We start from the raw sequence: 15,004 nt of genomic DNA, 5'->3' as shown, positions 1-15,004 counted from the left end.
CAGCACAGAACCACAGTCTGCTTACTACTGAACTTCCTTTTCAAAAAGTCAGAAATACACTGCCATGATGTTTAATTCCTTAATATGTTTGCGTTTTTGGTAAATTCCATCAGATACAGTTAAATCTTATGAATGGATTTTTTATCTGTTTGTTTTATCGCTGCCTCAAATAGACAAAGCACCAAAATATCCAATTTATACCTAATAACAAACTTTACCCTATCTTAGCCCCAAAGCAACATCCTTCATTTCCAGGATGACTGTGTGAATTTGAAGACACACATGGGGAATGTAACTGCTCAGAGTGAGTAGCGCTGCTTGCATGGTATTTAGGCAAGGTGAGATGGGCAGGGGAACTTAGGAAAAAATAGAAAAGCTGAGGAAGAATGAAAATTGCCACAGTTAGCCAGTGCTAAGCTGCATGCTGGGCACGTACCATACAAGGAACCGAGAAATTCTACCTATTATTTACACGGTGACAGATAAAAGAAAATGAGGTGGAGCTCGATAAACAAGCTCTCTTCTAAAGTAGATTTAGACACTATTCATCCCCTCGCTTTCAGCTCAGAAGCCTGCTTAGCTGACACTGTGAAATAAATTCCGACCCTTAGAACACTTCGAGGAGGAATAATGTTCAAAACAGGCTCAGGCTTTCTTTTGCTTCTCTTTGAAATTGATTAGGTGTACGTTCAGATGAGAAAGGAGTTGCTGTCTCAAAGAAGAAAGAGTATTTTTAGAAAAATACAAAATAGCTAATTTAAGTTGTCCAAATAAAGACAGTACTTAAGATTTTGACTTGATAGTGTAGCTACGAGCGATTATAAGTACCTTGTATGGTGGGCCCACAAACAAATCATGCCAGGTCAAGTTTCGATAAATTATCAAATGATGCCAAAAGACAACTGATTGTTTCATATTAACTCAACATTTTCTGTTAAAGTCAAACTGATTACAAAACAGTAGTGAAATTTGTTTCTTAAACCACCTTCAAGAAACCCTAAATGGACTAAGGCAGTAGAAATAAAATCCCTGATGAGTTCTTAGGAAGTAACAGACATTAGATTCAGGGCTGGAAAGAAATGTTACATAAGCAGTAATTTAATTTAACGTTTCAATTTAAGGCATGCCCGGTCACATGCGACTCTCTGAAATGAAGCATTTCAACAGCTCGCCATGAGTCTGCTTTAGAAGGTAATCTGAAAATCTATAAGAGCAACAACAACAAAAAATTTACTCTGCCACAGCACTGGCTCTAAATGCTAAGACACAGAGACAGGCAAACAAGAATGATCCAGCTCCGTGAGCCATGCTACACTGCATACACAGGAGAACTCACACACCAAACCATTCAAGGGTCTTTGGACCAAGGGACTGCAGTGTCCATGTTGAAGTCTGTCTATAGCTCAAACTTCCCCAAAGCACAAACCAGGCTGTTTGTATATAACAGTTTTACACTCCCTTAAAACTTAAAGATTTTTAAGGTCAGTTCCTTTCTTACTGACTCTCTGATTAAAGGAACAGTTGCAGGGTGGAAGCTGGTGTTTCTTATATATTTTATTTTGATTTTAAAATTACCTTTATTTACTATTTATTTGTATGTGCTATGTGTGTGAGTGCACAGATGTGTCATAGAGTCCAGTAGTGATCAGGGGATGACTTGCAGCAGTTGGCTGTCTTCCAGTTTGTGGTTCCAAGTGATTGAACTCAAGCCATGAGGCTTGGCTGAAAGCACCTTTACATGCTAACCTATCTTACAGCCACCTCGAATATATAAAGTAATAATAAATAAGGACATTCCAGTTCTCATAACTAGCTCAATGATTTTGTTTAAATACTGTAAAGAGAGAAACGAGGTCACAATGGAGAGAAACTCCAATGTACCTTTAAAGACAAAAGACTCCATGAGAAATTCCAGTAGGATCAGAGAGTAGGGGACCATTCGCCTTTCACGAACTCTGGAGTTCCCCAGCTATATGGAGACATAAGACCTAAATTCAATGAATATTGTAATATAATGTCCTGCCGTCATTCCTGACTTGATGGATATTAGGTTCATTCAGACTTTTAGAATCAGTTGTATTACCTAAGGAAACAAATAGTGATTACTTGTAAACCTTAGTTATATTCCTGTTACAAGAATGTATTTGGAGGCTGGGCATGGTGGCGCACGCCTTTAATCCCAGCACTCGGGAAACAGATGAGTTCGAGGACAGCCTGGTCTACAAAGTGAGTTCCAGGACAGCCCGGGCTATACAGAGAAACCCTGTCTCGAAAAACAAAAACAAAAACAAAAACAAAAGAACGTATTTGGAGATATATATATATATATATATATATATATATATATATACTGAGTATATAAAATGATACACAAATTAATTCCATGATATACTTGGAAGACTGTACAATGGTTTAAGAACATCCTGAAAGAGATGGGTGCTCCAATATAAGTCTAAGAAAAAAAAATCAATAACTTCAAATTGTAACAATAGGTGAGAATCACCATTTCAGTAATTTTTAATTCTTGTCACAACTAATTTTGGTCATTTATTTTCCCAAGCTTTAAAATTCCTTTGTTAAAAAACTGAATGCCCTTTAAAAATTGAGAAAAGAATGAAACATATTTATAGAATCTATGTAACACATATCATCACACAAACGCATCTGGTTGTGCACTTAGGAAAGCACTCAAGGCAGCTATTTATGGAAGCATCCTTGAGCTGCCACAGACCATCCTTCATGTGCTGTGGTCACTACTGAACCCTCATGATGTAGCTCAGTGCCTGACATGTTCTGAGAATTCAAAATTATGTGCCAAAGTAATGGCCATAAAAATTTAGAATTAAAAAGTAGTTGTTTCTTTGATACTAGAAACATAAATTTTCATGAGAAATTTGCTTAAACATATATAAGCAGGTTCAAGTATCTTTCTTGTGTAAAAAAATCTTACATTGTTACATTATTGTATATATTATTTGTTTGGAAGGCAATATATTAGTCTAGTAAGCATTTTCCACTTGTGTTGAGCTATATATTATAAAGTGTATCTTTCCCATAAACATATAATGAATGTCGATGTCATACAATTAATAATTCTACTAATAGTTAAAGGAACTAATTTCTATTTTGAACCATTAGTAGTCATACAAACATATACTATAATCCCATTTAGGAAGAAGTATTGCTATCTTGTAAAGTGGATGATAAAATGGGTTAAATTATAGCTATAAAATTCCTAGTTAGGGAATATTAATTATCTTTTACATTGGATAAAACCAACTAAAATCTGCATTCGACTGAGTTGTACCAAAGTCAATGATGTCAAGTCCTAAATGAAATACCTTTGTAAATAGAAACGTACAATGAAATCAAGTACACCTGCTCACATAGCAACAGACAGCTCCTCAGTTTTGTGGGTTTAATTTTAAATGAAATGTACCAATTTGTGGTCCTTAATACATGGGAACAGAGCCACAGTGAAACTCACTACTGACACCTGATACAAATTATCAGCTACCGCCAAACTGCCCCAATAATTCATCTGCTTATTTACAATGCACTGTTCTATCAAGAACTCTTCCCCATCACCTGTTTTAAAAACAGAGAGCAGCTGGGCTAATTTACAAATAAGGGACTCGGGTGTTCAAGGCAATGAGGGAGCAGAACCAGAAGCTCCTGGCAGCTGTGAACCAAGCTCAAGAGCTCCACCCTTTCACAACAGTAGAAAAGTCAGCTGTCGTCTCAACAGCTGGCAAGTAGCTGATGAAAATAAGGTCTTAAAAGAATCGTAGATTTCATCTAGAAGATATCCATCCTCAGGAGGCCAAAAGAGACAGTAGGATTAAAAGATGTGATAAGAACGGGAAAGGAACACAAAGCAAGCTAATGAATGAATGAGAACACACAGATGCTAATGAATGGTGGCCGTAACTTCTTGCTGCTATTATGAAATCCTATAACCTGAAATATCTTTTCACAAGTAAAACTATGTTCTAGAAGGTGTTTTACAACCCTATCAGAAAGTAAGGAAGAAAAATTGTCATTTGAACTACTTCCTCAGTCTCAAGTCTGTTTGCTACTTAAAGCCACTGCTGTGTTGAGGATGTGTTCAAAATAAAGTGTGATAATTATAAACAGGAAGGCATTGTGACAAAGTTTAAGATGAGGACACTTGCTCCTCTAGCAGGAAGCATTTTGTGAATGGCATTTTCCACAGGCACTTATCGATTTAGCCAACATAGACTAGTGTCGACCACGTGCCATGCAATGATCAAAGAAACCATTCAGGAAGCATGCTCCTGGCCTTTGGTAATGTCACATAACACCTAACCTAATGACAACACTGCTTAGGGTACTCCAAAACAACAGAAAGAAAGCCACTCACTGCACTGGGGACAATGCCAGGGAGAGAGATGCAGAAGTAAGAGGCTAACTATAAAGCCTGGTAAACTGAGGTAGCATTCCTAACTTTAAAGACTTTATAGACTTGATCTATAAAGACACCTTTTAAAAGAGCCTTTCTAGAGAAGGACGACACATGCAAATACAAAGGACATGATAGATGAGAAAGAGAGGAGGCAGGGAGACAGGAAGGATTTGCTGAGTAGCACTCAAAGGTTCAGTGGAGGCTAAACCCCTTACATGTGTAACAGCAGGGATCCACACATCTATCTGAGTATTCTTCCACTGCCCTTGACAGTCTGTCAAAGGAAACCAAAGGCAAGAGCAAAACAACATTGCTTCAGATAAAAGAGGCTGAGAAGCAGAGAGACAGAGAGAGACAGAGAGAGACACAGAGAGAGACACAGAGAGACAGAGACAGACAGACAGAGACAGACAGAGAAACAGACAGAGACAGAGACAGACAGAGAGACAATGCCAAAGATGCCACCACCTCACTGGGTGCTGCACACAAGCCACTCACCAGTTTTCAGGGCAGTTCTTTAAATCAGCATCTGCAGAAGAGTAAGGAAAAGGAGAGGTTTATGTGAAGAATGTCCTCTTTACTTAAACTCTTCACTTATCTCTAAACAAATTAGTTCACAGAACCAAACAAAACCAGTTGAATGCACACTACGTAAACATGAGTGGGGTGAATGAGAGCAGGAAAGCAGAGAGGCACACAAATCACAGCAGCCATCGTGACCCCAGCACACATGAATGCTCTACAAAGATGGTTTGTGCTCCCTATTATTGGCTACTGCTCAGATCCCATTCTATATATGCCAGAATGGCAAGTTCCACTGAGGAAGAAACTCCATTGTAATGAGGAAGGGGATTTGATTTGTATGTCTCCAGTTACCCAATTCCAGGAACACTCACTTTGTTACAGCAAAAATTGGTTGTATTTTACACACACATTCTTTCATTGCACAACAATCTTATAAGATGCAAATTTAACTTTTCTCTTTACCAGAAGTTCAAACTCACATAAGACTCATAGAATTCATATATTTACACATGTGTATCTCTGTGTAGAAAGAGAAATAAGCATGTGCATCCTATACTTATTGGTTTACAGCAATGCAGACTCTGTAGAGAAAGAAAAAAAAGTCTGCATCTTACCCATAATTTTGTTCAAATGACATTTACTTAGATTCTATCCAATGGGTATTAATGTCAACAAAACATCTTTAGAAACAAAATATGTGCAGAGAGCAGATGACCTGATATACAAGCTTAATCTGCACTACTCTACTGTTAGATCAATAGAAAATAATCCCTCCCCTCTAATCATATTTACTACTACATAAATCACTGTTACTAGAGTCAGCCATTACATTAAACTTTCACAGATAAAGGTCTCAAACGGAACTCTACAACCTGAAAACTTTCATTCTATAAAATAATGACAGCCTGCGAGAGTTAAGTAGATCTGATGGTAACGAGTGATCCAAGTCTTTGCAGTTTGTCAATTAATGAATATGTTTAGAATGCAACACAAATTTGGCTTACTGTAGAGGAAAAGGTTAATAAAACCAAGGGCAGTAATTCACTGCAGTATTACAGTAGTAAAGTTAAGCTGAATAAAGTCAGTCCTAATAATGTGGTTAGTTTTATTAGATTGCTAAGGGAAACAATATCGTTTAAATGATTTTATAGTGACAGTATTAAAATCAACCTTGAGGGCCATTCAAAAATCAGACAAAGTAGCCTTTTAATATTACTTGTCAAAATTCCCACGGACACAAATGTTTATGAAGGAAGAGGACCAAAACTGGACTCTTGAATAGTTTCCTTTCAAAATAAAATAAGGGCTTTGATGAAATGCCAGTTTTAGGAATACAAATTTCTAACTTAACTATTAAAATCACATTTCGTTTAAAATATAAGCCATTTGTACTCATAGATACTGCTAAGGGGACTCCATCTTTCTCTCTTCCACAAACTTCTCCCAAGAGAAATATAACTCTAGGCAATCTTTTCTTCATTCATTAGTTAGCAATGCCTGTGAGAGGAGAGATAACTTTGTGGATAGACCTTGAAAGTCAGTCATTGATGTCAATATTCTTCACTACAGAAAAAAAAATGGGATAAAATACCCATTCATACATGACTTGGATATATTCTTGCTTTGGCCTGGATACATTTAGCTCTTGAGAGAGAAGCCTACAGATAGCCACTTGAATGGTGGAATAATTCTTAAGAATCATGGAAACTGGTGTGAGATTGAATCTCAGGATTGTTTTGATTTGCATTTCCCTGATGACTAAGGATGTTGGACATTTCTTTAGGTGCCTCTCAGCCATTAGAATTTCTGCAGTTGAAAATTCTCTGTTTAGCTCTGTTCCCATTTTTTGATAGGGTTATTTGGTTCTCAGGAGTCTAACTTCCAGACACTACTGCTGATGTCAAGAAGTGCTTGCTGGCAGGAGCCTGATACAGCTGTCTCCTGAGAGGCTCTGCAAGATTCTAACCAATATAGATGCGAATGCTCGCAACCAACCATCGGACTGAGTACAGAGACCCCCAATGAGGGAGTTAGAGGAAAGACTGAAGGAGCTAAAGGGGCCTTAACTGGCATCAATGAGAGGGGAGACCCTTGGTCCTGTGAAGGCTTGATGCCCCAGTGTAGAGGAATGCTAGGGCAGTGAAGTGAGAATGGTTGGGTGGGGGGGGAGCACCCTCATATTAACAGGATAAGGGGGGATAGAATAGGAGTTTGCAGAGGGGAAGCTGGGAAAGGGGCTAACACTTGAAATGTAAACAAAGACAATACCCTATTTTTAAAAAAAGATTAAATAAAGACATCCTCCTTCAAAAAGAAGAAGAAGAAAAAGAAGACTATGGAAACTCTCAAGCAACTTACATCCTTCTGTATGGCAATTAACACTTGTGTGTTTCAAAAACCCTGGAGCACAACTTAATCAGTCGGAAAGACATCCGATCACCTCATTTAACACATACTTACTGAACAACAACTAGATGCTTAGCCCTTGGTGGGCAATGGATATTCAACAGGGCTACACAATAGATACAATCATCCCACACTGGGCTTACAATAGGCATAGGGTGTCAAATATTAAACACATAATCAAGCAAATAAAATGAAGAATAAGTGTAACCCTGGAAGCAGGGTGGGGTGAAAGATGGCATCCGGGGGGTAAAGAAGGGTAAAGACAAGAGTTTGTGTAGATTCTGAGTATAATGGATCACAAGGAAAGGAACACTGGCTGGCCTCCACTAGAGTTTGCCAAGAGAGAGGTAGTGTGAGAATAAGCACAAAGACAGACAGACAGAAGCCAGTGCTTGGACCATTTGGAATTGTACTTGAAGAATAATAGAATGAAAGGAACTAAAAGAGCAGTAATACTGAACAACAACAACAACAACAAACATGGCAAATACCAAAACAATGTGGTGATTTCCAAGATATACTGTACTACATGTAGTTTATTTTTACCAAACAATACATCAGTATGGAAAGTAATATAACAACCAAACTCTAAAAATTCATGGACCATCTCATTGTATTTTGGCACTCACTAAAATCTTCACAAGATGTTCTAAATAGTTTTCCTAAAACATCGGAAGATTCAGATTTAAGAGAAACATGTGTGAGATTAAATTACCAATTTAGTGTTCATATTCTGAGTTTCTAAACTTACAAATTCAGTAAGACATACATATTGAAAGTTTAAAAGCTTGTTCTTTCCAACATCAGACACTAAAATAGGCTATATTTAAAAGGTAATTCTATGCCAATAATAATGTAGCCTGTATAAGTATGGAATTGATGAATGTAGTTCAATATATTGATGCCTAAATCAGGAATCTACATGTTGTCCAAATTTCTTAATATTTTTAAAAGGCTTTGCTTATCACTCAAGATCATCTGGAATCTCTACTGGATCACATTATCTCATTTAAAAAAATCAATCCTAGATGTTCATAGAAACTGCCATAATCTTCTCTGTCCTTTTTATTTTTCAAGTTTTCTTAATTATTTGAAAATTACATTCAATATACTGTGATCATATTCACCCCCACTCTACCTTGAATTCTTCCCAGATCCACTCCAATCTCTCCAGCTCCTTTCAGCTATTTGTCCTCCTTTGTTTCTCCTTCTCAAGCAACCCATAAAGTCAAATTTGTACTGATTAAGTCCTCATGGGTGTGAGGCCCATTACTGGAACATGGTCAAAATATCAGGAACAATGGTAAGGAGGGACAGAGGAAAAGAAGGAAGGAAGGAAGGAAGGAAGGAAGGAAGGAAGGAAGGAAGGAAGGGAGGGAGGGAGGGAGGGAGGGAGGGAGGGAGGGAGGGAGGGAGGGAGGGAGGGAGGGAGGGAGGGAGGGAGGGAGGGAGAAGGGTGAGGGGAAGGGAGGGAGGGAGAGAAGGAGAGAGGGAGAGAGAGAGGGAGAGGGAGAGGGAGAGAGAGAGAGGGAGAGAGAGGGGAAGATGATAGACTGACGGATCCTACAGAAACATATGCACATAGGTCTAGATATCAATTAAACTTCCTTAATTTCTGCTTTGAAACATATAATGCATTAATATGAAAAAGAAACTGATGCAAGTAGATCTTTTTTCAACATTAGTAGGATAAGAAAAAAGTAACATTAACCATCTATCCTTCAGTTTTACATATGTTCCAGGCCACTTTACATTGACATGGAGGTGACATTCTCCATTAGGCTTGGGGAGGGTTACAAGTGTGGCTCAGTAGCAGAGTGCTTGCTGGCTCTGAATGAGACTTTGCTTTATCCTTCCAGCATCACCAAAGCATAAGCAAACCCACCAACATGCACACAAATCCTGCAAGATCAGTTAGGAAAATGTGCCTTTACACACACACACACACAGAGAGAGAGACACACATAGACACACACACACACACAGACACACACACAGACAGACACACACACACACAGACACACACACATACCTCTCCTAAATTCCTAAGAGCCTAAAAGCCAGTGCAATAATACTGAGGAGATGTCTTTAGTGTTGGCTAAGATATGAAAGCTGAACCCCTGAGAACTGTGGGAAGAAGTGTAATGGAAGATTAATCCTCCTAGAGAAGTAGCCAGACTATGTTTGTTTATTTATTTTCCTTCCTACCCAGAAGTTGTGTTTGCTTCCTGCACCAGGACACAAGCTGGAATTCATCATTTTAGAGTCAAGGAGAAACCCTCATTAACATATAATCTCTGGATGATCCCAGCTTCCAGAACCGTGAAAGGGGAATTTCTATTCTTTATTTATAATGAGTCATTCTCAAGTATTTTGGCCACAGTAGCACAAATGGACTAAAACAACCCTAACTACCTAGGTCTGCAAACTGAAGTGGTGTCCTAGGACGCACGCAAGCAAACAGATTTGATGTCTGATGCTTGTAAACTAAGCAGACAGTTCTGCCTCGGGTACCTACTTTCCTGTTTTCTAGGTCCTAAGTAATAACACTTCCATTTCAGAGTAGTTTTGTTTACCTGTTTTAAGAGTGAAGTGATACACTGGGGGGTGGGGGGAGGGAGTAGAATTCCTATTTCTCTTTGATCCTAAAAAGTCCTTGCATCCAAATAGCACTTAATACAATTTTAAGAAAAAAAATGTACTTCTTGTGGTTTTCCTGTTTTTCCTTTTCTTCCCTGGAAATCTACTTTGGCATATTTTGTTACTCTTTCTCTGTTTGTATGTAAGTGGGCAGGCAGCAAGCAAGGGAGATGGAGATTTAGACAGTCAACCACCCTGCTCACTCAAGAGTTTTAAGTGTTCTGTTTGTTGTCTCCTGGGAGAGCAGCATCCATAGTAACAAATGCAAATGCATTTACTTTAGGGCTATTTTAATAGCCTTCAATGGAGTAGGGTGGGGGGAGCTATGTGTAGATTCAGGTCTCTGGGCTCTAGGGATCAGCAATAATTTAGTCTTTAAATAATAATGGCTAAAGCTTCATAAGTTGTAGTTTGATCCACATTAAGCAGTAAACCACATGTTTAGCATCTATAAAGCACCCCTCTGTCTACTCTCAGAGCCCTAAAAATACACCTTGCATTGCATATGTGGACCAAATGTCTTGGGTCTGCATGAATCTTTCATCATTCCTACTTAACTTTGCTCCCCGGACCAATTGTTGCATAAAACACTGAATACAAAGAAAATCCGATAGCAGATACTTCCCAGGAGCAGTTTCAAAGAGGAGACCCAGACACTCCACAGGATTTCTTAAAGAGAGACTTTCTACCAAGAAGTGGAACTAATGTCTTCCTGCAGAGGAAGCTGGTGTGCACATTATATATTCAAGAGAGTACAAAATGTGCCCCATTCAGAATAAGGGTATTCTGTAACTGGTAGGTGTTCAACAATCATTTTGTTTGAGAAATAAACATACTACACTTTTGGTAACTTTAGTAGGCCATTGAGTCCTTATGATGGTATGTAGTTCTTATACCAATGGCCACTATTCATTATTAATATGAATAGCATGCTTTTGGCTAAATATTGGCTTTGTTCTTAACTATAATTCTGTTCCAGCTTCATTTTGAAGATGAGGATACTGAAACTGAGCTCTTAGGTAATTTCCCCTAGAATATTGCATTTTGAAGATTGGCATCAAGGTTCGCTTGAAACCAACCTCCAACTCTTAACTTTTTCCTTACTGTATCTAGCTGGAGCTAGCTGTTTTAGGTTGATCCTTAAAATATCTATGGAAATAGAATGATATTTACTAATAGAAGCAACCTGTGTTAAAGCTTTAAACTTTTCCAAGACATATTCATTTGCTTACTCTATCTCTTACACACAGGGATTAAAAATATACTTTCACCAAACAATAGTTAATTCTGATATTAGGCATTTAGGAAAACCCTGAAAATGAAACTCTACCAATAAATATAGATTATATTGAAACCCTGTCAAGGAGGCACAGGAGCTGGGCTTGCTGTAATACTTGCTTTGTGCTCCTGTACTCTAAGAACAAATGCTAATTACCGCTCATCCCTAATGCTAATCTCAGCATCTGCTAATTAAAAGATCACATCTTCTGCAGAGTCAGCATTACCATTCAAATGAAAACATTAATCAGTTTGAAAAATTCAAAATCAATCAGATGTATGGGAGAAGTGGAGGTCTCCAGTGAATGGCTAACACCATGAACCTAGAGCTGCAAAAGAGCTCTTCCCTCAGATGGCCACTGCCACTGTCACAAAAGTTATTCAGAAAAGCATGTTGTTGTTGTTGTTGTTTTTCCTGTGGTCCAGCACTGGGCTATGACCATTAGATGTCACGTGGGATTTATACACAAAAATCGCAACACCATCTGGCTCCTGAAGAGGGCTGGTTTAACATTTGACGCACTAGAGATCTGATTACTGACCAGAATTTAAAAATAGAGATTGCAGAGTTTTCAAATAGATAATGTAACTCGGTGAGCTATTTCCAGCATACTAATAACTGCAGAAAAGCTCAGTTGTATTAATTATTTTCCAGCTGTTTTTACTTTACATTTTGCTTCTTTAAGCTGATAGTTCTATTTTTAATAATCTTTACTAATAGCAGACCATTTAAAGTAAAGACCAGGATGTACTTCAGGGTTCTAGACAAAGAAACAGGCCTCAGATTTGTCCAAGGATTTCCTTGCATCAGAGAATAAAGACCCTCCTCCTCTATGCAAAATACAGATTTCTTTCCACTGTTACTAAATAAATGGCCTTAAACTCATGTCAAAAGCTAGAACTACTATATAAAAATTAAAGCATCAAAATATAAAAATATGTTAATACTTTCAATGACTTAATATTGAAAGGATGTAAATACTTAACTTTTCCTGAAATCTTAGTGAGTACTCACAGACACAGAAACACACGCACACACACACACGCACACACACACGCACACACACACACATTTGGATAATGGAAAGATACCTCCCTTTTCAGAAAGCTGCTTATGATTCGTGTATGTAAAGAAAGCAGTATATGGAAGGCAAACCTAATTCTTGATCCATAGCCAATGATACATAAAAGTTTAAGGCCTGGAGAAATGGTTCAGACATTATGGATACTTGTTGCTCCTACAGAAGACTCAGGGTGGTTCCCTGTACCCACATAGTGGCTCACAGTCATCCTTAACTTGTAGCTCCAGTTCCAAGGGATGTAATCGCTTCTTCTGACCTTTGTGGGTACCAGTCATGCAGGCAGTATGCACACATACATGTAGGCAAAAATAAAATAAATCAATCTACAATATTAAAATATAACTGTGCTATTAAATACAGCTATATTAAACATGTTATTATTAAATAAAATATTAGAATATAAATGTAAATGAATAAAGCAGATTTCATTTTTAAATGGTGAAAATCATATATGGATTTCAGTGCAAAATGTTCCTAATCAATATTTGAGATATAAAGTCAAATTCATGTCCTTCTTTATCTAAAATAAAATTCAGGCCTACAAGGATTTACAATAATGCTTTCATGCAGAAAAGTCATTTTGATATATAGCACACTTAGGAAACCTAGCTCCAATACACTTTATTAGATTAAAAAATGAATAACAACTTCTTATGACAATTACATTTCAAAAAAATTATTAGCAAAATTTATCTTGCAATCCTTAAAGGTAATAAGGGTGACAACATGAGTCTATGCATCTTACAATGACTTCCACTTATGAGGACTGGAAATCATTAAACAGAGTTTGTTTTCATAACATTGATGCACACTCATAAAAATTTTATTCCATTCAGACAAATAGTATAAATTCTTGTTAGGACAACAACTATTAATGGAAAAATTATTTTCATACAGTACCAAAGAAACAAGAAGAATCTTGAAAGGTATAGGTGTTCCTCTTATGCATCATTAAAGAAAAAGACACAAGGGGCCTCATGTTCACATCCCAAGGGGGAAAAGGGCTCATTTTCACATGCTTGGAAATATTAGTAAAAGAAACATATCAAGAGACAGAATGTAAGAGAGGCAGAAATGCAAACTGATCTTCATGAGTGTCTGTAATTTATCTTCAACACTGACAAAGTTTTCACATTTCTTTCCCAATTTCCCTTTTTTTTTGGCAACATATCTGTCAGAGAATTGCCAAAGGAGGAAGCCATGCTCTCCAGTGGTTCTGTTGTGACACTTCATCATACCCAGCGATGTAGCCACACTCAGAGGAGCTAGAAAGTGGCTAGTGATATGGGCTCCAAGATTCTACAATATAACGCAATTAAAGAACCATCGGCTTAAGTATTGGCACACAACTTAGCTTCAAGTTATATGTATTTATTGGTCTTATGTGAAAAAAAAAGAGCAGGTACACACATTACAGCCCATGTGTAGAGGCCAGAGGTCAATCCCCACCATCACTGTCCTCCAGGACAGAACCCAGGTGGTCAGGTTTTATGCAAAATGCCTTGACTCACTGACCAATCTCGCCATCCCAAAAGGACAGGATCCTCTTATAATTGTTATAAAAAAAATCATCGTAAAAATGTCTCCAACTGTGGAGAGATTTCACAGTTGATGGTTTTTGTTGCTGTTGTTGCTTCTCAATTTCCACCCATTGTAATCAATGTGCAGGCAACAGCACCCTCACTTAACGGGCTCTGGAAAAGGTCACTAATTGCTCTGAATGAGAGTTCCTGAAGTGCTCTCTTCATCTCCAGACTCTTTGATTATCACTTTAGGTTTTTCTGTCTAGTTCCTATTGTCCCAATCTCAGTACTCCTGATAGCATCATCCTTGCACCCTATCCCATGCCTGCCATTTACATTTGAGGCAAGGGCAGGTACACACATTACCATGTGTGTGTACACATCAGAGAACAAGCCCCTCCATCACTGTGCTCCTAAGACAGAACTGAGGTTGTCTTGAAAGTTAAAGGCTATGCTTCCCCTAGCCTTAACCCCACTAGGAGCTACCCCAAGCCGCAGCTCTAGCCCAAATCCACTTTCATAGCTCAAGAACACTTTCCAGTCTATACCCACAAAGAAACGTGGAGTCCTGTACGAAAAGCAACTTTTCCTCACCGCTTCTTAATTATCTTCTAAAACTGTGCAATTATACTACCTCTCAAGTAAAGAAAATCTATTTATTTTTTATTTTGTTCATCTTAATTCAGCCACCGACTATTTAAGGTTGTACTGCGTCATAACATTCTCAGTCCATTCCTGACTCTCACTAGGCTTGGTTAGATTCTTATTATCTGTCTATGACAAGGCCTATTTGCTAGGACTAAGCCATCTTCATCCCTACATTACTGACTTAGAAAATAAAAAATGAAAAAGAATATGTAGAACACACACTAAAACAAAACAAAACAAAATGCATGTAATTCCTTATTTGTATGCTTTTAAATGTAATCATTTCCCCACTTCTGTATCATTAAAAATCATAACTGGAGTGATATGTGTTGAATTAAACTTCCTTCTACATTCTCAAGTCTTTGCTTACACTTCAGCTTCTCAATGACACATTGCCTGAGATATATAATACAGCATATATCTGCCATCCCCCCAGTTAATTAGCTAAGATTTCCTCATCCTGCTATAATTGTTTG

At 37.8% G+C, this 15,004-nt stretch overlaps 1 protein-coding gene across 30 annotated transcripts in view; it reads right to left on the bottom strand.

The window, feature by feature from the left end:
• Nucleotides 1-15,004, bottom strand: part of Adgrl3 (adhesion G protein-coupled receptor L3) — a 778,447-nt gene that overhangs the window by 726,935 nt on the left and 36,508 nt on the right. For 28 of the 30 annotated variants that reach the window (XM_085836782.1, XM_085836789.1, XM_085836791.1 and 25 more), the window contains exon 2: nt 4,925-4,955. The exons of the other annotated variants lie outside the window; for them this stretch is intronic. The gene's annotated coding sequence lies outside the window, so the exon portion shown is untranslated. The remainder of the gene's footprint in view (nt 1-4,924; nt 4,956-15,004) is intronic. 30 annotated transcript variants of the gene reach the window in all.

Source organism: Mus caroli, unplaced genomic scaffold (genome assembly GCF_978045245.1).
Source record: "Mus caroli unplaced genomic scaffold, Mus_caroli_1 scaffold_4, whole genome shotgun sequence".
In the NCBI taxonomy this organism is placed as follows: domain Eukaryota; kingdom Metazoa; phylum Chordata; class Mammalia; order Rodentia; family Muridae; genus Mus; species Mus caroli.
This window is presented reverse-complemented; position numbering and strand designations above follow the sequence as displayed.